Source organism: Anomalospiza imberbis, chromosome Z (genome assembly GCF_031753505.1).
Source record: "Anomalospiza imberbis isolate Cuckoo-Finch-1a 21T00152 chromosome Z, ASM3175350v1, whole genome shotgun sequence".
NCBI lineage: Eukaryota > Metazoa > Chordata > Aves > Passeriformes > Viduidae > Anomalospiza > Anomalospiza imberbis.
In genome coordinates this window covers 58,025,233-58,049,376 of record NC_089721.1, presented here as the reverse complement: position 1 = coordinate 58,049,376, position 24,144 = coordinate 58,025,233, and the positions used below count along the sequence as shown (strand labels likewise).

The following is a 24,144-nucleotide window of genomic DNA, read 5'->3' as shown; positions in this document are numbered from 1 at the left end:
TCCACCCCAGTTGCGTCCCCGTTGGGTGCCGTGGTTCGTGTCATCGCCATGGCACCTGCCCCCATTGGGTGGGAGGTCCCTGCTTTCCTCGCTCTCTCCCCGATATAATCTCGCGCCTCGGAGTGCCCGAGGCAGTGTTTCCTCACGCGCAAACTGGGAGCGGGTCGCGGTGCCTTGGCACAGCTCCCCGCGGCAATAAAGGACTATCAGCCTTCCATGCATGGGGAATCTGGACGTTCCTTCATTCTTTACTGGTGTCTCTCGCTCGCAGTGGTGAGAATCCGCTGGCACCCCTGCCTGGACTGCGGCACGGAGCTGAGTCCGGAAACACACGGCGATCCCGGGTCCTGGAGGGAGGTGGCACTACTCTAGGTGCTGGAGCTGCTCGGGGACCGGGAAAACACAGAGAGAAGCTGCGGATTTTAATTCATTAAATTGATGTAATTAATTCTGATTTATAGCACCAGTGTAGGGACAGGGAATGACATTATCAATTTGCAATATCAGGCTGCTCCCTGAATTTGCAGCCATAATTATGTTTTTAGAAGCAAGTTAAAGTTTCCTATTATATCCACAGCAAGATCTATTTAAGAGATAGCAGTTGCACATAAAGAAAATTTATACCACTGAGAAGTGAATCAGCTTAGAAAAAAGATAGAGAAGATCTGTATCTCTTTTCATCCTCACAACTCCCAGAGACAAATTTTCAGGTTCCAGCAAAGCTAAGAGCTTGATTTTCTTTCTCTTTTCACATAAGAAAGTCCCTCACTTTTGTTCTGCATCACAATTCTGAAACATGGTGTCCTGGAGCTTGAAATTCTATGTGCCTTGCAGAATGCCATGGACCTAATCATACCTGGTAAAATCCCCAAGAGCTCCAGTGGAATTCAGGATAAGAGTAGAAGCAGGTGGAACAAAAGTAAGTGTGAGCTGGTGTGTGTGTATGTGTGTGTGTGTCAGGATTTTTCTGTGATAGTTGATGCTGGTAGAGGAGCAGGTGGACAGGGTACCCCAAATACCCTTACATCACCTCATAAATCTGCTTTGGAAAGGCTGTTCACAGAAAATCTGAAAACAAGCTGATTTCCCAAATTTCAAACCACAATGTTACTGCTGGGATGAAAAAGCTTTTAGTGCTGCTTTGATGATTTCCTTGAGATATCTTTTTCCTGGAAACAAGTTCAAAAACCTTTCTCCCATTTATTCTGTTATCATTCTTCTTTCCAAAAATTTCCCATCACTGGTGCCCTTTTTCATCCAGAAAAATGTAAATACTTAAAACTTTTGTGACATCTAGTCTTTAACAATATTCTGGTTTGGAAATATTTCAATTAAACAGCTGGTGTAATTCCTATCTTTTTCATGTAGGAAAAACCTGTTTTCAACTCATTTGGTCTGGAAAAGGGAGAAATTTGTAATGTATGTCACATATAGCTTTGTGCTAAGGCCATATGTGTTTGAGCAATAATCTCAAAAATTCAGTGCAAGTTCTTTCTAAAGACAGAGAGACAGTTTGTAGATGAAAATTTCCCTCCCAAAGATTACAGGTACTGAAATATCATTACATAACCCCTATAGCCTCATAGTCTGACATTTTCCAGAGGAGAATTTATTTTAAGGTTTTATGACTGCTAGTGCTTTAACATGCAGTTGTCTGACTTATGAATCTAGGGCTATTTTTATCTTACGTGAATCTGTAAAAATTAAGAGGTCCTAAGTAAAGCAGTGTCTGTCAAAGGAACGTTCTCGCTTTTAGGAAAATTCAGCTGACCTGTGTTCTCCTGATTCCTCCTGATTCCTGTTCATCTACCAGGAATGACAGTCCCTGCTGTGATGACAAGGGTTGTCTGAACTGCAAGGCCCATCTCTGTCCCTCTCTACCCTCCACAGGGCATGCAAGCTCTGGAAACCTCTGTGTGCACAGCCTGAATGTATCCCACTGTCCTGCCAGTGGCTGGAGCTGTTAGGGTGTCAGCTACTGGGTACAAGCCTCCCTGGCTCCTGCACATGTCAGCTGGGATTCAGTGCTGCTCTGGGGATTTGGCCTGCGGCTCAACAGATGCCTCACAGGATCAGCCAGGAAGAATTATGCTCTTTCACTGTTCTTAATATTCAAAAGAAACCTGATGATTAGCCAATCCTTTTTTCGATGTTCACTTGTGGGACACGTATCAGCTCACAACAGGGACCTTCTTCATGTGCTTTTATCCCTTGGCTGATGCTCCAGGGATTCTTATCTGAATCTGTCTACATATAAAAGCAGGAGAGGAAAAGAGAGAGTGACTCCCTAGTTCCCATCGCAGATGGCTGATAATTAGTGTACTGGTTCCATCTCCTTAAAAACCTAGCAAAGATAATTTTCTAGTGACAATATGATTGACTTCAAGCTGTTTTGCATCATAGTAATCCTCTTGGAAAAACACAGAAAGAATCTCTGCCTCTGAATAAAAAAAACACTTGAAACTTTATTTTTACTTATTTAAACTGGGTCAAATATTACATGCCCTTCAAATTTATTACATGGGAAATTTTGTCTGAGTGGGATCTGCAGACTTATGGAAATGGAGATATGTTAGTAATAACAGTCTAATCTTTTAGATACGCATATCATAATAGACCTTAAAAGTATATATATGTTAAATTAAAAACCATAGATGGCTGAACCATGACCCAATTTTAGATTCTGGTTTAACATTCTCATCTTAACACATGCTCTGCTCTCAGTCAGGAATCACATTCTCTTGTGGTGTATCCTCATTTAGTTGATTCAGTCCTGTGGCTCCAGGTGTGCATGGTCCATCCCACCACAACCCTCATGGATACAGCAGTGCTATTTACAGGCAATGCAAGGCATGCAGTCTTCTAATGGATAAACTGTTACCCGTTCTCAAGTATCTACCTCCACCTTCAATACTTCCCAGACAAATAAAACCCCCAAAAACTCTATGGTTTACAAAGTTTTGTGGATAGCACCAAATTCTCCAGTGAGGCAGGACATAGGACCCTATTCCATGGAGCTCTGTTTTCCTTTGCAATGCCAGTCTTGATCACATCCTTCAGCCACCTCTTCTTGTCATCATCTCTCCCCATGTTAGAAATTGTGTCTCTTATTTATTTTTCTGCCTCACTTTCTTAATTATGTTTCTGCTAAAGTGAAATGGGGGCCTCCTATCACCAATAGCTTTGATGAATGATGAGGCTAAGGCCAGATCCTGTAGGATGTCTGTAGCAGTCTTGGAATTTTACCACTTCTTAAGCCAGCATCTCACTGTTGGGAATGACTCCTTTTCCTTGGTGCAGTTCAGTTGAAGAAGTTACACAAAACAGTGCAACTACTTGGATGACAATGCTGTTAAATTGGTCTTCAGTATGGTCAAGAATTATCTAGATGTTACTGCAGCTCTAAGTAAAATCTGAAGTTTGCTGTTAAAGCTTAATTTTAGTTAAATATCTGTGGGACAGATTCTGACTTCACATCTACTAAGAGCTCAGCTAATGCCAAGTGAGATTAAAAGCTGTCAGCCTGGTCTCCCTCAGTGAAGACAAGATGAAAAATAATCACACTGTGCTGCTTCTCAGACCGGTGCATTAGTCTTGCAACCCCAGTAATGAGGCATAGACTGGTGCTGTATGTTGTGCAGACAACACAAAACACAATCTGACCATGCCAGAAGCAACCCTGGATCTGACCTCACTTGGTAAAAATCTGTGTGCCTGTGGGCCTGTGTGTGTCTCTGTGTTTAATGCATTTCCTCAACAATCCAAAAATATACTGAGGGTTAAGTAATATGCTTTGACCCTGTTGTTGTGCTTTAAACCCAGATGGAAAACTAAGCACCATGCAGCATTTTGCTCAGCCCTTTTCTGTCAATTCCACTCCACAGTGGAATGGGGAGGAGAATCAAAAGTAAAACTTGTAGGTTGAGATAAGAACAGTTTAATATTTAAAATCAAAGTAAAATGCAATAAAAATGGTAAATAATAGATGAAGTAATAATAATATTGGGAAAGGAAAAGACCCAAACAAATGATGCACAAAACACTTGCTCTCTCTGCTCTGACTAATGCCAGCCCCTATTCCCAAAACCGGAATGGCCACTCTCTGGGTAACTTCCTCAATTTATATAGTGGACATAATGTTTCATGGTATGGAATATCCCTTCAACCAGTTTAAGTCACCTGTCCCAGCTGTCTTCCCTCCCCGTTTTGTTTGAGACAGAGAAAAAAGAAGTCCTTGATTTAGGATAAATATGACTCAGCAAAACCCAAAACAGCAGTGTGTTATCAACACCATTCTCACTCTGAATCCAAAACACACCACTGGAACAGCTACTGAAGGGAAATCAACGCTGCCCTCATTGAAACCAGGACACCTATACCTCAGTCTGAGTAGGACTGAGATGTGATCAGATTTTCCCAATGAAAGAACTATTGCAATACCAATTTTCTGCAGTGTCTCTTTCAGCATTTTATCATTTATGACAAGTGCAACTGATAGCCTTAAAAAGCCTTCTTTTTGTTGCCTTAATATTGTCCTAAAGTGCCTCTAATTCATTATGGTCCAATTTTTATAGCCTTTCATGAATGCAAAGTTTTAGTAACTGAGGAGTGCCGTCATCATCATCAGATTTTGGAACTGAAAATCTCTGCAGTTATAGAGGGAAGCCAATGAGTGACTCCCCAGCCTCTACACATTATGACATTTGCTTCCTTGCACTTATAATACATCAGACTAGTAAGGAGTAACAAGGTACAGGATTTTACTTCTCTGGAGTAAGACAGGAATTGCTGTAAAAAATGAAAAAAAGAGTCTCTTGGTACACCTATATAACAGCTTGCTGGCAGTCTCCAAACCTTTTAATCTTCATTTATGTGTTTAAATTAACACTATTATTATTTTTGTTGGCGAATGTTTCTGCCCAATTTTTTGATAAAACACCATATGGGAAAAATACATATATGTGAGAAAATCTTCATGCCAAGTTGAGCTGAATTCACTGGATGTTGCCAAAACATGAACAAAACAATCAAAGCAGTGCTTGGAAAAGGTTTTGGGAGACAGATTTTTGTAGTGCCCATACTTTTGGAAATGCAATGAGGCAGTGGACTGAATAGAGAATATTACTGAAGAAGGTGCTTTCTCAGTGGGGGTGTATATGGTTGTTTCTTTCCCAGAGCAATCAGCATTTAGGAAACTGCCTCCAGCTGGGGAAATGACTGTGTAGCTCCAGTGTGGCATTGTTGGGCTGGTTCAGATCATAGTCAAAGAGTGCAGCAAACACCGAGCTTGTGGGATATAAGAAGACCTTTGCCTGTCTTTGAATTTTTTGTTTTGATTTAAGCGTATGACAAACAAGTGTCAGCCTGAAAATTTTTTATTTCTTTTATTTATTTTTTAAGCTGGTCATTTTGGATGGTTCTGGCAAATAGATTTAGGAAAATAACATTTTGCATACTCATTTTGAGGAAGGGTGTTTAGCAGACGGCATGAAACTGAGATTTGTTCAGTCAGTGCAGTTTGAACACAAAGGGAGTGTTCACCATCAGGCATTAAATATCCCAGCTGTTTGCCTGTGAAATCACATAAGGCACCTTCTAAGCATTTTTGTCATTATCAACTTAAACTCATTGCATTGGACAGGAACTGAAGAGATTGAAGTAAATCATGCCATTAGAGTAAAAGTAAGAAGCTGTCACATGATCAATTTCCAGCTCCCAGTTTATGGACCTGTCTGTTCCTGAGGACATAATATATGTTTTGTGATGCAGCATCCTGAAACTCCACTTCTCTCAATGGAAGAAGGATCATTTTCTCCTGTGCAGATAATTTCAAGCTGGTATCAGTGCCTTTTACTGTGCAGCTTTTCCACTCAGGTATAACTTAAGCTCATTGGTTTAATGCAGCTCTTGGAAGACAGCTGGCTCACCTTCTGCCGGACCTGAGTCTCTACAGAGTGAGCCCTCCCTCAGCTGCAGCAGGTGGAATTGGCATGACAAACTGTTTTCGAGGTGACAGTGTAGATTTTTTTCTTGTAGTGCCTCATAGGAAGGCTGCAAAGCCTCCCATTTCCCTGCCATGCTTCTCAAGGTTCCTTCAGGCCCTGTGCCACTAGCAAATAAAGCCTGCAACTGCAGTGCAGCTCTGCAGTCAGACCTTTTAGAGGTATTTGCCCACCATTAGAAACTCTGCAGTGTATTTGAATCTTTCTTCTGTAATGAAAGAGTCACCCTTAGCTGACTTGAAAGCAGTAGATGAAAACTGACTCGGTTTTTCAAAAACTATAATTGTGACATTCTTCATGGAAAGTTCCACTTGCAAAGATGAATGTTTCATTAATTTTTAAGGATGTGAAACTGTACTGGAACATTAACTACAGCTTTTGCTGTCTAGCCAATGCACTAATACCATGCAACAGTCATATTATTTCGCTCTGTTAAAATAGTTATCAAAAATTTAGCTAAACTTAAAATGGTGAAACATCAAAGTGCAATTTTATTTTTATGAGTGATTACTTAGAAGAAATTACTAGTTTCCTCACTGAAAAATTACTGTGAACTCTTCCTCAAAAGAACCTTGAATAATGTAAATCTCAATCTAAGATGCTGCCTAAAAGAGATAGAGTAAATTCTATTATGCATAAACAGTGTTCTGTCTCTGGAAATTAATTATCTCTAAACCTAATTTTTCTCTATTACTACTCAATACCCTGTTAGCAGACAAACAACACCTGGTGGCTAGTTCTGACCACTGTATTAATGCAGTGGTTTCCTCTCTTTCTTTGAAACATATTTCTCAGATAATGCTGGAAATAACAGGAGGAAAGAGAGCTGATTGTCTTTTCCCTTACTTGAGGTGTTGTGTAGTCATCCATATAGTCCAAGAAAATGCATTAAACTATCTGACCTAGGGGAAATCATTATATAAGGCAGGAAGCAGTCAAAAATAGTATTTGTAAAGTTGGCCAGGAGTTTGTAATCTTTGAAAGTTTGCTGAGTATATCTGGTTTCACTAACAGCAATTTTCCTAATTTTTTCCTGTGGTTTTCAGTTTTTCAGTTAGTGTGTATCCTCTTCTGGCATTTCTGTGTATCCTCTTCAGCATAACCAGTTTTTGCCAAAGAAAGGTAAAGGAACTTGGCAAACCAAGAATGCAGAGTACTGTTGATATATGCAGGAGAAAAGGCCACTGAAGAATTTTAGAGAGGGATTCTTACATTTTACTTGGGAAATTTTTCTGTTAAAACAAAGCTTGTGTTACTTTGATTTTGGTATTCAGTTCCTTTCTAGAGTCTTAAACATGAACAACCACACATGATTTCCATAATAACACTTGGAGTAGGATGGAAGTAGCACGTTCCTAAAATGTATATTTTATCAGCTGAATGCCAGTGCAAAAGGCATTTTGGGTTTATGCTATACCCTTGCATCTTGGGTGCTGCAGAGACCAGTTTAAGTATTAACTCATTCTGTTAAGCGTAATGATCCCAAGAACATTAAGGCAAGGATTAAAAAATCCAACAAGCCAACAATGAAGCAACCCAAAACATCACAGAATCGATGCCTTTCATTTCCAGGTTTGGGGAATTCTCATGTGATGTACTGCACGCTGTAATCCAAGCATGAAAGTTAGAAACATCTCTGGGAAAGACCAGAGGATGATGTGGTTTATATGTGCCAAGTTACAGTGTCTAAGTGTTGTGCAAAACTAATTCAAGAATGTTTTGTAAATCAGGAAATATCATAAAAGAGACACCATCTAATCTGCTGTCTGAGGGAATTTGTTTTCAACCAATCTACAGCATCCTCAGCACTGAATAAAATATCTCTTGTTCCCTTAGTACATTCTATTTGTTTAATTGTGCCATTATTTGTTAGCCTCTTTTGTACTTATTGGCAGGTAGAAATCAAAATTGATTAGACTTTCATAAAGCTAGATTTTTTTATTCTGTTTATCCTTCCTGCAAATATAAGAATGCAGCCTGTGTAAGAGGGAAGTGTACAGCTTTGCTGCAGGAAGATATGAAATGCACTTAAGAAAGGTATAATACTACTTCATCCGAACCTACTCATATTTTCCTGCCTTCCTATTACTTTCTGCATTTTAAATATGTGTTATCCCTTTTCCAGAAGAACATTCTGGTGGTATTCTGAAATCCTCTGTTATTGAAACAGAAACCTTGGAAGAAATCTTTGTTGTTGAAACATCTTTTCTGGTTGGCTTATGATGTTATAAAATTTTCTGACCTCTAGTATGAGCATTGCAAATTCTTCAAAATAGATTCTGCCACTGAAAAGTTGCTAAGCAACTAATCCTGTCTGATCTATTGTAGTTCAAATAAATGAAACAGACATATAGAAGAGAGTTTATAAACCTAATGGGTTGTAAAAAACAAACAAACCTAAACCCATACACAAATAGATATATAATGTATTTAATAGCAAAATAAATAAATGAAGGAAAACAAAAGAAAACCACCAAAATCCACCAGCTCACAAGAAGTATTTGATGACATTTTAAGCAAAAGCAGAAAAGGGTCAGCATTGTCACTTCATAGGTTCAGATTAGCTGTCACTTCTGTCTACTCTTTGGCATCCTTAATGGTTGTTCAATATCCTTTTTGTTGGGTATTTTTCCTTGCATGATATAAAAAGTGTTACTTAGATAGTTAAAAATAAGCTGTTATTCGTCATTCAGATGAGCTGCCATGATTTTTTTTTTTTTTTTAATTTACCTCTAGAGTCAGGGAGAAGCTTTTCTGTGCTTCCATGCTCTGCTCTCCACTGTATCTCCCATTGTCCTGTTGTTGCAGTCTGGCCTCTAGAGATGGGCAGTTAAATCCAGAAGGAAGAGGAGATGCAGCTCCTTGCTGAAACTCAGAGGAGGTGCCATTGACCTGGGGGAGCCCTCCAAACACCCATCATATTTGCAACCAAATAGCTTTTCCTGTTTAAGGCAAACTATGCACATTTTTCATTAGCTAGGATGATTGTGAGGATTTCTTTTTCTCTCTTGCTTTGCCTCCTGCAGGTTCATATGGTTAGATTGATAAAACTTTAGCTTTTATTTTGAGGCCAGGGCCCTGACAGATTTAGCTGTTGCCATAGTTTTCTCCCCTAATTACCTGTGCCTGTGATTTTGAGTCTCAAACTTTTGTAATTTATGGTCATCACTGTAAGATTATCCTTATCACTGTAATCCCTTAGATGCTTTCATCTCTACAACACATTTTGGATTCTTCCCTTCCATGACCAGGACTTCAACACAAGATAATCATCACAAAATTTATTGCACATTCTTAAGGAAAAGGAAGCTTTTTTGATTATACTGAATCTTCTTGCAGTTTCATTTCAGGTCTTTCAGGCTCACACTCACAAGTGCCAAGATGTCTGTGGTCTGGTTGTGGTACTTGTTTGATAGGATAGGGGGGCACAAGGATAAGGGGTTCTGTCTGCATCTTTTGGCTACTGCTTGACTGGTAACAACAAAAGGTGTTTTGGACAGATGTTTTACATCCAGTAGGAAACATCGGTTACAATGTGCTAATGCTTTGTCTCAGTTCATGCTTGCTTCACTTTCCTTAAATCTTGGGTCAGGTTGCTGTCTGTTGACTCTTCTCTCTCATTTTATATATATATGAGACATGTCTATAGCCCTTTCCTGTTGGTCCTATGGGCAAAAAAGAGGTAAAAGGGATACATCACAGCCTTTTAGCTATTCTGCTGGTGTAAGGATGGCTGGTCTTCTGCTGATGGACTGTCTGGCCTGTGAGCTCATCTGCCAGAAACAGGATTCATATCAACTCTAATTCTACAAACAGTTACATATTTCTGCACTGATTTATGATCAGAGACATGGTTCTTTACTTACAGACTGTAGGCCTGGGAGGTATCTTTGAGGTGAAATGTTGGTGATAAGAAAACAGAAATAAAACTTCACAGTTGTACTGTGAAGTTGTGTGTTTATTTAATGTGTTGCAAAAGCTACGTTGGAGGTCTTTAAAGTCATTATGAGAAGGACAGAAGAAAACTTAAAAGCAAAAATAGTGATTTTAAGAAAAGTTAATGGAAAAAAAAAGAATCCCAATAGCCTTCTTTCACCATACCCAGTAAAATGTTGGTCCTTTTCAGGCCTGACTCAAAGCTAGGACTTTTCTACTGACTTGTTTGGGCCAAGTCTCTGTTTTATTTTAGTGTAAAAGCTACTTGATCTAAGGTAATACGTAAGTCAGGCTAATGCATAAGTCAGGACTAAATAGCCACCTCAAATCACATTCTTTTCTCATTATTATTCACTTGAGAAACAACTTCTGTTCCAGTCTTGTTAAGTTGTTTGACAGAGAAATCAGTCACTCCTCAGAAAAAAAGGAATGGAAATGAGTTATTTCTATTTTCTCCTGGTGTTTATACAAGTTTCCCCTGAAGCACTTTCCGGAATGAAAGCTTTTCATCTAACACTTTAATTCTGTACACCTTTTCCCTGGGTCCAAGAAAATAAAATAATAGCGGTACTTAATGAAAGGGAAAAAGCAATCACTGGAGAGGAAACACTCCAGGAGCAGGTAACTCTCACAACTTATTGAATACAGTCAGCATAATTATTAGACCATTTTAATGACTATCATTGCATGTGAACTCTAATAACAGAAATTCCAGGTGCTCATCTGGAAAGAGTTTCTCTCATTGTGCAGGGAGAAGGAATAGGGATTTGCAAAGTGTGGGTATTTTTCTGGTTTGAAAACAAAGCCAGTGAGAGACTCCAAATCAGAAATCAGAAATACAATTTATTAGGAAAAGTGAAAAAGAAAACAAAATACATGTAATAATACAAAAGAAAAAACACTGACAGAGTCAGAATACAATATGACACCCTTTTTGGTCAGGGCGTTGGTAGCAGTCCAAATTGGAATGGCTGTAGTCCTCTTGGAAATCCAGTGGAAAAGCTTGAGTCTGGTGTCCCAAAAACCCAGATCACATCCAGTTAGGAATGCTTGGCTCCTCCCTCTGGGCAGAGCATCTCATAATAGTATGTTATGGTTCTTATCAGTCATGCAGTGACATTCAATAGGCAGATGTCTCCCTGGAGGTAGAATTGGTTGTGATAGAGATAAGGAAAACTGTCCGCTTAACAGAAGACAACTGCCATACAGATGGGAAATGGAATACATCTTGCCTTTCAATCTGGGACAATTTTTAAACAGGTTTTCTCTCAGCATGCCGAATTTTATAATTTTAAGGAGATCTTAGGAGTGAAGAGCTGGGCTGAAACTCAGATATGTATGAAATTCTTATGCTTTGCAGATACTATGTTTTGCAGTATCTTTAAGAAACTTTTTGGTCTGTCAGGTATTTCACTTAGCAAACAAATGTCACACTGATTTCTCCTCTCGTACTGACCACTCTGGGCTATTCAGTTTGCTACTACTTTGGGAAAGGACATGTCACCTTTCATTTTCCTTGCGAAAATCCTCATCCTTCTGATGCCTTCAGCTTTGATCTCACAAAATGTTGTTCAAAGACCAGTGAGGAAAGCGTCCCCATTGGTGCAGCATCTGTCTGAGGCTGTGCAGGGAGCAGAAACACATGATGGTGTTAGTATGGGGGATTCTTACAGCCTCTCTCATGTTATGCCTGCAAACTCTGTCACCACACTTCTTACCAGCAGTGCTCATGAGGATTGCTCTTCCTGCACTGGGGAGATCATATCCTGCTTGAAAAGTAGTCTGTTGAAGCCAAATGAGTTGAAGATCTATGCCAACACACTTTTGCTTTTTTCTCCCCTTGTCTAGCTCTTGCTTCCTCTCATTTCATAATATCCGCTGCACCGGTGTTAATTATTTTCTTGGTGCCTTTCAGATCCATTTATTTACCTTCATCCAGAAGAAGGCCCTGGCAGTAAGAAAACACATTATGCTTTCTGCCTTCTTTTAAGCTTCTGCTTTACTCAAATCTGTAGCCCAGTAGGTTTTCATTTCCTGAAGCCTTGCAAATGACAGCAAATGACAAACCAGCAAAACTCATTTGAAGAAAATTTACCAATGCAAGCAAACTTTTGCAGAGTCCTAATTCATGGTCCTGTGGAAAGCAGAACACATGACCGACAGACTTTTGCTCAGTAGTACTGCTGTTCCAGAACAAATGAGTAATTATGTTTTTTGACTAATAAGCAATTATGACTCTTGACTAAGAGTCCTGAATTTGGTTTCTCACCACTAGACAGCAATTGTGCTTGATACTCAACTTTTGCTTGAAAGCTATATATAAGAAATTACCCAGAGACTGGGTGAAAACCATCTGCTTTCCTTTGTTGCATGCATTGTATGTGGACTGTTACTGTGTGATGTCATTTGGTTTACAGAAACTGACTGTAGTCTTCAGGAAGAGCGTGTTTTGAAATTTAATTTCTCATGTCAGGATAAAACTTCTCTTAGGAATTGTTGATCTGTGTTTTGGTGCAAATAATTTAGAGTAGTCTTGTCTTGGCAGTAGAGTATACTTTCACAAACCCCAGCATGATTTTTCCTTGTGCAAAACCTCATTCCTGCTGCTTTCTATTAAGAGGACAGAAGTAGTTATGAGACAGTGGAGCAGCAGACTTCAGTTAAGCCTGCTGCTGCATTTTCAGCATCAGCCCTTGTGTAAACCAGTTAATTCCCACAGTCTGTGTCTATGTCAGCCCAGAGTGCTCACAATACTCTGCTATGGGCAGTAATAGAACTTATTTTAAAAACTGAAGGTCCACATGAAAAATAGGGTAAAAAGTGCGTAGCCCACAAAAAGTATCATATTGGAGATAATCAGAAGCTTCTCAAGAGCTCTGCCCTTAATAGGGGGTACGGATATTTTCTAAGTGAGGCTGACATCCAGACCTTGCATTTTTCTGAAGATAAATAAATCCATACATACACCCATCTACCATATTACAGCTGGATACCAGAACCATGCCTGTGTGTGAACCCAGTGCTCCTGAGCCACTAATTTGAGGATAACCCAGAAGCTGGCCAACTAGTTGTCATCAGAAGGGAGACAATAGCCTGGCTGAAGATGATGGACCCCCTTGTAACCAAGTGAGAGGCTCAACTTCTGTCCACCTTCACAATTTGGTATTCAACTATAAGATGCAGGAACCCTCCTGGTATAACCTTCTTCTTGTCCAATTTGTATGCTTAAAGGTACCACTCAATATCCTGGTGGGACAATCTGACCTTTCCATCCAAAGGTGGTCCTGGTTGCAAAACTGATCAAATAAGTACATAGCTAAATCCCTTGTAAGCAGGCATTTAAAGCTATTCGTGGAGAAGAAGTAATGCAGAGCAGCCTTTTGTACATGATTAGGCTATTTAAGACACTTTGCATTTGGTTTATAAAATACATAGTGAATGGATTATGCTTGTGCTTGAGTGGTCTCATAGGAGTGTAGCAAGCCGGACTATAGGGACTAAGAAGGGCAGAGGTATGAATGATCTCACTCGACCCAGCTCAAGATGCTACTGCAAGGGCTCTTGCTGCAGAGATAGCTCTCACCATCCAGAAAACAAGTTACCACCTTATTTGGAAGATTTGATTTCCTGAGTGATCATTACCTCTTGCCAAGATCTTAGTAAATTTGTTTTCCTCTTCAAATGGCTGTATGTGAGTGTTTGTGCAACAGCCCTTAGGTCTGAGTCTTCATTTTTTTTTGCCTTAAGCAGATACTGATCTCTTCAGACATCAGGGCTCTCCTGACACAACAATGTGACAGCAGACACAAAGCTGACATAGTTCATGAAAAAAATTACAAGGATCCTGTTCTAGATGACTGGCTTCTCTGTCTTCCCCCCACCCCAGCCATTTTAACTAATAATTTCGGTAGATTTTGTGTTGGAGGAGGAAAAGCCAATGGCTTTCTTAATGAATTAAAGTGATTTAGTAATAAATGAGGAGGAACGGAAAAGTTGGGTTAAATTCTGCAGCCATTTTGCTGTTACAGTTAGAAACCTTCTGATGGGCCTCAGTATTTACAAGGACCCCTGCTGTTGATATAAACAGCCAGAAAACAGAACCCTCACCCATCCACAGTGTCTCTAAAACAGCATCCTCCTCTCCAGAGCATCTGAGCACTTCCAGTTGAGACGGGTACCAGTTTTTGTCAGCTGAGAGTGGGAACAATAGTCACACTGAACTGGCTGAAGAACAGCCTGTGCAAAGTCTGGTCATGCAGCAAGGACTGTGACAGGTGGTATCTGGGGACGCACTGGTGTCAGCTCTCTCAGTATCAGCTCCAAAAGTTTCAAAAAAGTTTCTCTTTTGCTGCTAGGAGATGGGGGTTGACCTGGGACCGAGTGCAATATCAACAGTCTTGCCTTGCACATGGCATATTCAAATGGTGCATTTCACTTCTGAAAACATTTCTTGCTGCTTTCAAAATAGTTGGAAGAGGGAGAAAAAGGAGCACAGAGCTTTAAAAAGAGAGCCAAATGTCTTTCATACCTGCTAAAATGTCTTAACCTAAGCTGTACCCCAGAAACAGACAAATTAAGCTTTTTACAGAGTGTAGCCAGTTTCTTGCCAGGTTGCTAATATTTTATTTAAAAATACAGCCCTGCACATGAGACACAGTGGTTCTGAGAGCACCCTGGTACAGGCAGAAGTCTCCATTTATTCACAAAATTCACACAAGCAGCTCCAGAGACCAACAGGAACGTTTACAAAATTTCTTAGCTAATCTGGCTTCTGAGCTTTGGTGAGGTGTTTAATCACCCTGTTGTCATTATTAAATGTTATCAGATTATCTGTGAGGTAGCTGAAGAGCTTCATGAATCTGTCCTAAGAATGAGGTACTTTTATGTCTAATCAATGACAAGCTGTAGCCTTATTTTAAATAGTGGCTTTCTGTTGATTTAAAAAATGAATTCACTTCACCCTTGGTGATAAAAGAATGTGATTAGGGGGTTCCAAGGCCAAACACTTAAACAGCACAGAGTGTCAGAATTATGTCTCCAATCTCATTTCAGCTGCCACTTTATATCTCCTGATACTGTAATTACATGTACACTTGTTTTTCTTCCAAGTGACCCATGACCAGTTGGTACTTGGTTACATGAGCAGTTATTTGACATTTATTTTATCTTCTTTATTGTACACACTTCAAACTCTACTGTAAAGACAGAATAATTAATTTCTTTGCAGGCTTTTTAAAAGTGCCTGTCAATGTGTCACTCTTTCTAGGTTGTTTAAACATAAAACTTCATGTATTTCTGTGAATTAAAAGGAGTATTTGAATCTGTTTCACTGATGGGAGGATGATTTTAACAGCAACTAGAAAAACACTTATGGTACAATTTTTGTTGTTACAAAGTGGTTCACGGTCATATGCCACAGAAAGATGTCAAAGACCTGTTCTCATTGCCTTCAGTTGCGGCCCTGAGAGCTCTGCTGTTCTACATTCCCCGATGCTCAGTGGCACTTGAAAAAATACAATACATACACTTAGAGATTTGTAAAGTATTGAGGCAACTTGTCTCGTGTTACACAGGAACTCTGAAGTAGATACCAGAGCTGAAAAGCAGCTCTTCAGGGCAGTATTAAGAGTGTAAATGAAGAAACCTCCCTGCTGCACCTACAAGCATTCATCTTGTAACACAGAACTTGTCTGTCAGCCAAACAACTCAGCACACTGAGGAACACAAGTGAATCTTTGCAGCTGATCTTATTACAAGTCTGATTTCTGTATACCCAGTTCTTCAATCTCAATTACTGCTTCTGTATTCCTCTATTTTGGCCCTTCATCAAATTGTCCAAATATTCTCCAAATTGTGTCCTGAAAGAAAAAAAAAAAATTAAAGTAAAAAATACGACTTTACTGTGACCAAATTCATTGAAAGAAGTGGACTTCTCCTACATCAGGTTGGTAACAGCAAAACAGCCTAGATCATACCCACCTGCAAATGATAACAATTTCGTTTCATATTATATATTAACATTACAGCAAATATATGGAGATGTGTTGAGTTAAAATAAATTATTTTATATAGCTTTGTAGTTCATCTTTCTTAACTAAACTCAAGGTCTTAGTGTTAGTATTCCTGGAATGATTTAATCTCTCAAGATCACAGGTTGAATATTTGTTGTAATGTGATGTATTTTTATGAGAATACCTGTTTTCCCCCACTGCTTTTATCCTTTTTTTTTTCATTTTTTTGTGAACTCTAATTTGACCATCTAGATGTATTGTTGTCAGCAGTGTTAATAATGACAACAACAATAATTGTCACCATCCATTAGGAAAACTGATGCCACAGATAAGTCAACTACTTCCTTGAGCAGCTTATTCCAATTCTTAGTATACCTTTCAATGAAGAAGTTTTTCCTATATTCAGTATAAACCTCATGCCTTTATTCTTTCACTCTTTGCTTCAGTGCCTCTTTCTAGCTTATGTTGTAGTCTAGTTCCACTGAACTAGCTGGACTTTTGTTCTAAGGTAAATCTTCTGGCATAGGTTGTAAGCTTATTCTAAAATATTTGCTATCTAGGTAAAAAAATGTATGTTTCTCTTTTATTTTAATATGGTGCAAACAGAGATACTGTTTAAACATGAATTCCTCTTTCTGCTGGTTAGACATCACTAGCTTCTAGCTAAATCTGGTTAACAGCTTTCCTTTCCATGATTCAGTCTTCAGCTAACAATGCCATATTGTTATCCACCTTATGGTGAACTCTAGCAGCTAAAAAAGTATTTCTCTTCCTTGACAAAAGAGTTAATGCCTGTGTCTAATTCCATTTCATAATGTATTTTCATGAGGTTTCTCCCATGCAGAAAGAAAATACTTGTCATGGCTGATAGATGAGGTGTGTTCCCTGGTTAGCTATTGAAGTTGCTGGTACTTATTCTGCTTCATCTGTACTATTTTTGGGATGTAAATCCCAACGAAAATTTATGTTGGTCTTGGATTTCTCATTAAATACAATGCTTAAAAAGAGCAGCAGAACATGTATGTACAACTGGTCAGAAAAATTGTCATGTAAAAATACCAAAAATTGTCTGGACAGAGTAGTATTCTTCAGAAAGTCAAGAACAACAGTAATATTAGCAATTTTGAAAGTAATAGTAATAGTAAAAGATTGTAATTCTAGTAATCCTTGTGATAGCAATAGTAACTGCCAATGTCCCAGACATGGCTTTGTGTAGGGCAGCAGACAGACATACCAGAGTCTTAGTTTTAATTCTTTCTTGTCTTAGGGGATATATGGGCCTTCAGCTCAGGCTGTGTTAGATTGTGTCTAAGAAAGATTTTTCCATTGTCTTAAGCAGGGGCAGAGATTCCCTCTTGAACTTTTTAGTCAAAATTTTCCATTGCATTTATCTGCTTTATAAGGCTGAGGCTTTATATCAAAAATGGGACAGGAGCTCAGATCCCTTTAAAACCTTGAAAATGTGCCAGAGTTCCTAGGTTATTTATGCCTTTTTACTTAGGCTGTAGATTGGTTAGGGTAAAATAAAATAAAGTAATAATTGTTCATTCAGAGGGTTGTGTCAGGTATTTGTTCAGGAGACTTGTGTGAATGCACATTTTTCTTCTATTACTTACTGGGATTTTCATCTGTAGGTTGTAGCTATCTCTGAGACTGCTGTGATTAGAGCTGAGCTCTGTGCTCTTAGAAGCATTCAAAGCAGCTACTTCCCTGCAGCATCAAAGCACTGGGAATCAACATGCTAGCAACTAATGTCTTGAGGAGTTGCACAGTTTCTAGTATCTTCAGTGTGTTTTCTTCATAGGGCCCCAGACACTAAGATAGTTGGATATAATTTCATCCTTGCCTTGCTTCAACATAAGCTAATTAGGAAGCTCATTATTTATTTGGCACAAATTTAGCATAACAAATCAATTTAACAGGGCACAAGAGACAAAGTAATTTAAAATGAAAGTCAGAATCAAGAAGAAATAGCAAGATGGAATATTTTAATTTCTAATAATGCACTAACATCCTAATGGCTCTGTGGGTCTTAGTGGTGTTTCTGACACAGATAGGTTAGCACCGACCTCCCAGAGAAAGGCAGGGTTCACTGATCACTATTTTGTCTTCTAGGTGGCACCACCTCCCCTCCAGTCACTCCCATCCAATGTCACTATGCCACAATACTCTAAACAGGATGGATAACCTGAAAGAGGGAAAGTCTATGACTTGAACAGAATCTAATAGCTGGAAACTATAATTAATGAAAATATTTTGGTAAGGTACCCAACGATAGAAGTTTCAGTGATCCCTATTCAAGTTGTTTTGGAAACAGATTTCTTGGACTGATGTGGAACCCTGGTAACCTACACACCATCCCTAGGATTAGTTTTTCCATGATCATGAGCATTTTGTTTTAAACTTAGTTTGTGATGAGTTTAAAAAAAAAATTATTGATTTTTTTATTGCTTTACTTAACTTTAAAAATCAGTTACCAAGATTAGTGTAGAGCAAAATACTCATCTAGTGTAAATATCTTTGAAGTCAATATAATTATATTCATTATCACTGGGGGCAATTGGACTCCATCTATTTTAGATGTTTCACATAACTTGTGTTTACCATGGATCTAACTATTCTTGCATGATTTATGAGATTTTGGGACAGTGCATTTTCCAGCCAGTGTGGAACCTGGAAGGTTTCCTTGTCTGTTCAAAGCATGCAGGACTTGTAAACATTTACAGTTTCAGCATAATCCTCCTCATTTTCCCAACAGCTTTGATTCATTAGAAAAGGGACAATGAGACTTATTTGAGAGATGTTGCACATGAGGGATAGAAGAAATACTTAGTCTGTGCTGAAATCCTGCACAATTACGTGTATTTTCCTGGTATCTCTCAGAAGAGGTGAAAGTTGTTGTTCTTTCTGGAGATAAATTTGTCTGATGCTTTTTTACTCCTTACCTCATCAAGTCCTAACATGAAACCCTGGGCTGGACTCAGAGCAGGTGCAAAAACAGAACAGAGGATCTACACAGACTTACACCATGGGGAGAGGACTGGAGAGAGGTGAAATAATGGAAGGGATCATCAGCAATACTTACTGCTCAGTGCTGTAGTGTGATAGTGGTCTTTTGCACCATTCAGAGATCCTTCCAGAGATGGAGACATATCCAGTCCTGTGGATTTCATGTGCTGAAGCCAGTGAGGAACAGTGCAAGGACTTGCTTGCCTCTCTTGTTAGAAAAGTCTGATCTCAGAGTTTGAGGATCCTAATTTCTAAAGCTGTCCAGAAATGTGACATGTCTGTTATCTACATATTGTATCTGTGATGAATAAAATTAAATTGATACAAAATCTTTGGCATTCACAGTAATTTATATTTCACAAGTAGCAGAAATGTTCTGAGAAGTCATATTCTTATTCAAATATGGGAAACTCTTGCTATGATTCAGTAAGAATATACAAATACAGTGTGCAGAATGTCTCAGCTGAGATCTTGAGTATTCAGGTACCTATGGTGTAGGATTTGAAGCAGATGCCTTTATTCTGTTTATGAGTGTGGAGGGTAAGAAAAAGTCTTCAAGCAATCTTTGTAAATATAGTAACCTGTTCCTGGCCAGATTTTCTCCACACTTTAACTAAATTTTTGACTGGTTTCAGTTATAGGTTTTTCCATAGTATAAGGAAGCAGAAAGGCATAGTGTACTTACTACCTTCCTTTTCTTGAAAGACAAAAGAGAGGACTTTTTCTGCAAGCCATCTGTATTTGGGTGATGATTTCTCAGAAACAATTTAACCTGTTTTTTCTTCCTTTTTATTTATTTTTTGGATTTTTATTTTTATTTATACTTAGGTCTTCCAGATTGGAAAGAAATGACCTCAAGATAGGCAAGAAAAAGAGCCACAAAAGACAAAAATGCAACTATTTTACCCCATTGCTCTTTCCTCTGACAATATCTGTATTTTGTGATAGTACACATACATTCTTCACTAGAGAGTGCTTACACTGATTTATAAAAAGGTACATAGAGGGCGAAAGACATTTTCAGATACAATAGTAAGCTGCAAATGACACAGCAATTTCACCACCATCTCTCCATTAGCTTTCATGTTTGTGCATTTCAAGAGAAAAGGAGGGTCTGGAGACTGCTGTTGCCGGCAGTTAAGAGGCTTGTAATTCCTGACTGCTGCTGATCTGTCCACAAAACTGAAAGACTGTAAATGTCATTGGGGAGCCAAGGGAGGATTCGTTTCTACAGCAGAGGTAGAAAATGGTCACGATCCCCCAGGTGACAAGTTTTTGGTTAAAGAGAAGAATAACATTCCACCATCATAAAAGCCTGTAGATGGAAATCTCAATAAGCTGCAGATCTTTGCCTCCGTGTGTGTGCATATTTGCCTCTGTCTGTAGCACTGAAAGGAAAAGGATTGCTTTCCACACTAAACCATCTTGTTATCTCTGCTCTGTGAGATCACCTTCTGTAGCACATTATGCAGTGGTTTGTTTAACAGTATGAATTACTTTGAACACAAGAAGGTTCTTACTACATCAGAGCAAATGAACAGCCACAACACAGACTTAGTGCAGCCACACATGTCCAAACTTGGAAAAATGAAGAGAGGAGCTATATCTGTACCAAGCTGTCCATCTAAAACAATTTCACCTTCTTTAACATAGCCTCTTAAGAAGGCATAAACCTTATTCTGCTCAGAAACATAGAGCATTTTCAAGTGTTTGCACTGGTCTTGAGCAAGATGATGTTTGGTGAGCACTTGATCAATTTTAACCCTGATGCTGTATCAGCAGGCATTGTTCCTACTCATTGAAATGCCTAATTTTGAATTAAAATTTTAAAACTATGCAGCTTTTTGGAGCAGAGATGCATATTTTGGTGGGAAGGAGTGGGGGAGAGGGAGATGGGGGGGAAAGGGGGGAGGGGGGAGGGGTGGAGGGAGGAAAGTTTCAGATTTCAAGAATGAGGAAACTGTCAGCAGAGAGTAATAGCCACAGCCAGAACATTGCAGGGAAGCCACATCATTAGTATGTAAAATAAGGCTCATTCTGCATTACTTGTTTCCTAGGATTGCTAGCTTGGTGTTTTCTCAGCCCAAGAAGGATACCTTTTTCCACAGTCTTGAGTCATTTTGAGTGGCCCAGGACCCATGTGCCGATAGCAGTAGATGCAGTCCCACACACAGCACTTCTGGTAATATGATCTACTTTCTTGCCTGACTCTTGTTGTGGTAATGCACTGAATCCTACCTATAACATTACAGGTTTCCTTCTGAGATATATTTAGGTATAGTGACTTGCTAGTCAAGATTTCAGTGCAGATACACACACGGATACATGCAGATACATGCATGAAATTTGTCTGAAAAGGTCCAAATTATTCCTATTTGGTTCTGAATAAAACAAAGAAGCTACAAGTGGTGTTTTTTCTGGATTAATCTACCAAAAATATACAGGCACTTGAATAAGCAAATAACCTTTTGGTGTATGAAGACCCTTCTCAGTGACCTCGATCAGAAACAGTCACCACTGATCTTGATAATGTAAGGGCACACAGAAATATAAATGTCCAAAGAGAGTTTTTGTTTTTCTTTTGATTAAATTCTGTGGCAACATTGCTAGTGGGTCTTGTGGAAGAGCATTTTTGCCTAAACGACTTGCCTTTACTCTCTAACATCAGTAAACAAGATTCTCAGGGTCCCATTTAAGGTATGCATGAGTTTATCTGAACTGCCAAATCAGCACCTAGATAAGGATATACAAGTACTGTGGCTGAAATAACAAGAACTGACACCCTTCCATATACTCCTTGGGGCATAGAAACAGACTGATCAAACTGCTAAATATTTCAGCTCCCTTCCAGTAAGAATTGCTGGCAACCCATGATATCTGATTTCTGTGCAGATGTTCATTGGGTAAACAAACACAGAGCTGCACTCCCGTTCCTGTCATTAGCAAACTGGCTGGCATAGCAGCCCTCCTGCAATATAAGACCATCACTCTTAATTACACAGATGCCTTGATATTCTTTTCTTTTTGAAATGCATTAGGACACTGCCAGGTCCCTTTAGCAAAAATTGAGATGAGTGATAACTTGCAATACCCTCTAAGAAAAATAATCTGAATTTTCTTCCTTCTTGCCTTGACTTGTCTTTCTAAAACAGTGTTAATGAAGGGAAAAACAAGCTTTCTTGCAAATTTCTGCTGACTTTCAGGCAACCAAGTTTCTACCTTATGTCGATGTCATATGAACATGAGAAAATTTAACACCTTGAGCTCCTAAAGCTTAATGGTCGGTTATGCAAAAGGGGTGGGACAAAACTCACAAGTCAGATGATACCTTGAGAGCATGTAGCTCAAAGTTTAGGATATAAATACCTTATTCTTCTGCTGCCTGAAGTCCTGAATTTTTCAGGTAAATTCCTCCAGAATTTAAATTACTGTTTCTGACAATGTCTTGGTGTGCTGGTCATGTCCGTGTGAAAACATTCAGGCAGTGTCTCTGTTGGGATGCACAAAAGTGTTCTTCTAACTGTCTTGACTGATAAAGATTTAAAGGAAACAACCACCCACATCAAACCCAATCATTATAAATATGAAATAATTTGCAGGAGAAAAAAGCTGCAAAGGGAAAAGTGTTAAATGTGGGAATATGGGTCTGGAGAGCTATAACAAGGCAAGAACTGTGTAGGGGAAGTCACTGGGGAGCGTGAAAGCCGTCCCAGGGCCAGTGAGGCACTGGACTTCCAGTGTTCCACTGCAAGACTGACCTCCTGTTATGGCACTAGTTTGCTAACTGTGAATGACTTATATGAGAATGAGTTATTATAAACAGCTTAGATATTTAGGTATCTTGTCAGAAAAAAAAAAAAGTTCTGGATTTAAAAAAAAAAAAGTTATTTAAACCTTAAAGGAAATAAATGGATTTTCCAGGTATGAATGGAGAAATTAGCAGATCAAAATAGGAAAGAGTGATTTTATGGTTTCTTTTAATGCATTTATAGGCCAAACAGGAGCATTTTTTAACACTTGTCCTACCCCATATTTCTCTATAAGGTACCTAATAATTTTAATTTTAATTTTAATAAAATTCTACTGGAGAGGAGAGGACAGGGGTATAAATCAGACTTTTTGGGTCTTTTTTCTTCCATGAAGCAATCATTCAGAATACACCTCTTGGAGTCGCAGAAATACTCTACAGTTTATGTGACTGGTTGTGAATATTATTATGTGTAATGTTTAAGAGTAGAACAAAAGAGAAACAGGGTCTATGCAGGGAAGATAGAAAATGGGAAACTTAAAAAGGGTACAGTTATGCTGTAGAAAACAAACAGGTTTTTAGGCACTTCCCTGTGAAAGAAGAGTGCCCATTCATTTCACAGAACAATGGATAATATATAATAGAGGTTCTCAGAATATTGTAGGTGTTATGAAGTGAAACCTAAGGATGAATGCCTGTTATTATTAGGATTATTGTGGGAGGCTTCTGAAATATTTTGTGCTTGTTTGTGCTGAACATCAGAAAAATCAGTGTCTGGAATCAGAATGGATTAAGAAAAGTCCCTAAAATTGGCCCATTCATTAGAAAAGCAAGGGGGCTTAGCAGCCCAGAAAGAAATTTTGGATCTGCACCAACAGAGAAAAAGATGGTGAATAAAAAGGAAAAGGACAATATTGTAAGAACAAATGAAGGGGTTTATGGTACTACAGAAATTCAAAGGAATAACAGCCGACAGGGGTCAGATAGTAGGAAATACAATGTAAAGCTGAAACTCCTGAACTAACTGATCATTATGCAAAAATCAAAAACAACTACTCTATCTACAGGAAGAAGTGACATGTTAGACTGGGAAACAATGGAAAATGCTGACTTTTTGGATGATATGTAGGAACAAGGAAAGAGACAGGGGTGGGAGCCTGGATGGCTATCCCAGGGGAAGGTAGTGCTGACAACTGCTTTTGCCACTCAGTAAAAGCGAAGATCGCCTTTAAAGGAGAGCACATCTGGGGATTAGAGTGCTATGCTGTGCTGTGCTATGCTGTGCAATGAAAGCACCTGCAGTGGGCTCTGAAAATGCAGCTGGGCTTGACCCTTGGAGCTGTGATCAAAAGGCAAGAATAACAACCATCCTCCAAGCTATGAAGTCTGGTGATGGCAGCATAAGACATGACTTTCCTCTCTGGCCTCTCAAACATAC

At 39.0% G+C, this 24,144-nt stretch overlaps 1 pseudogene; it reads left to right on the top strand.

The window, feature by feature from the left end:
• The first annotated feature begins 216 nt into the window (after positions 1–216).
• The window catches only part of LOC137465364 (tetraspanin-3-like), a 42,973-nt pseudogene continuing 19,045 nt past the window's right edge, over positions 217–24,144 (top strand).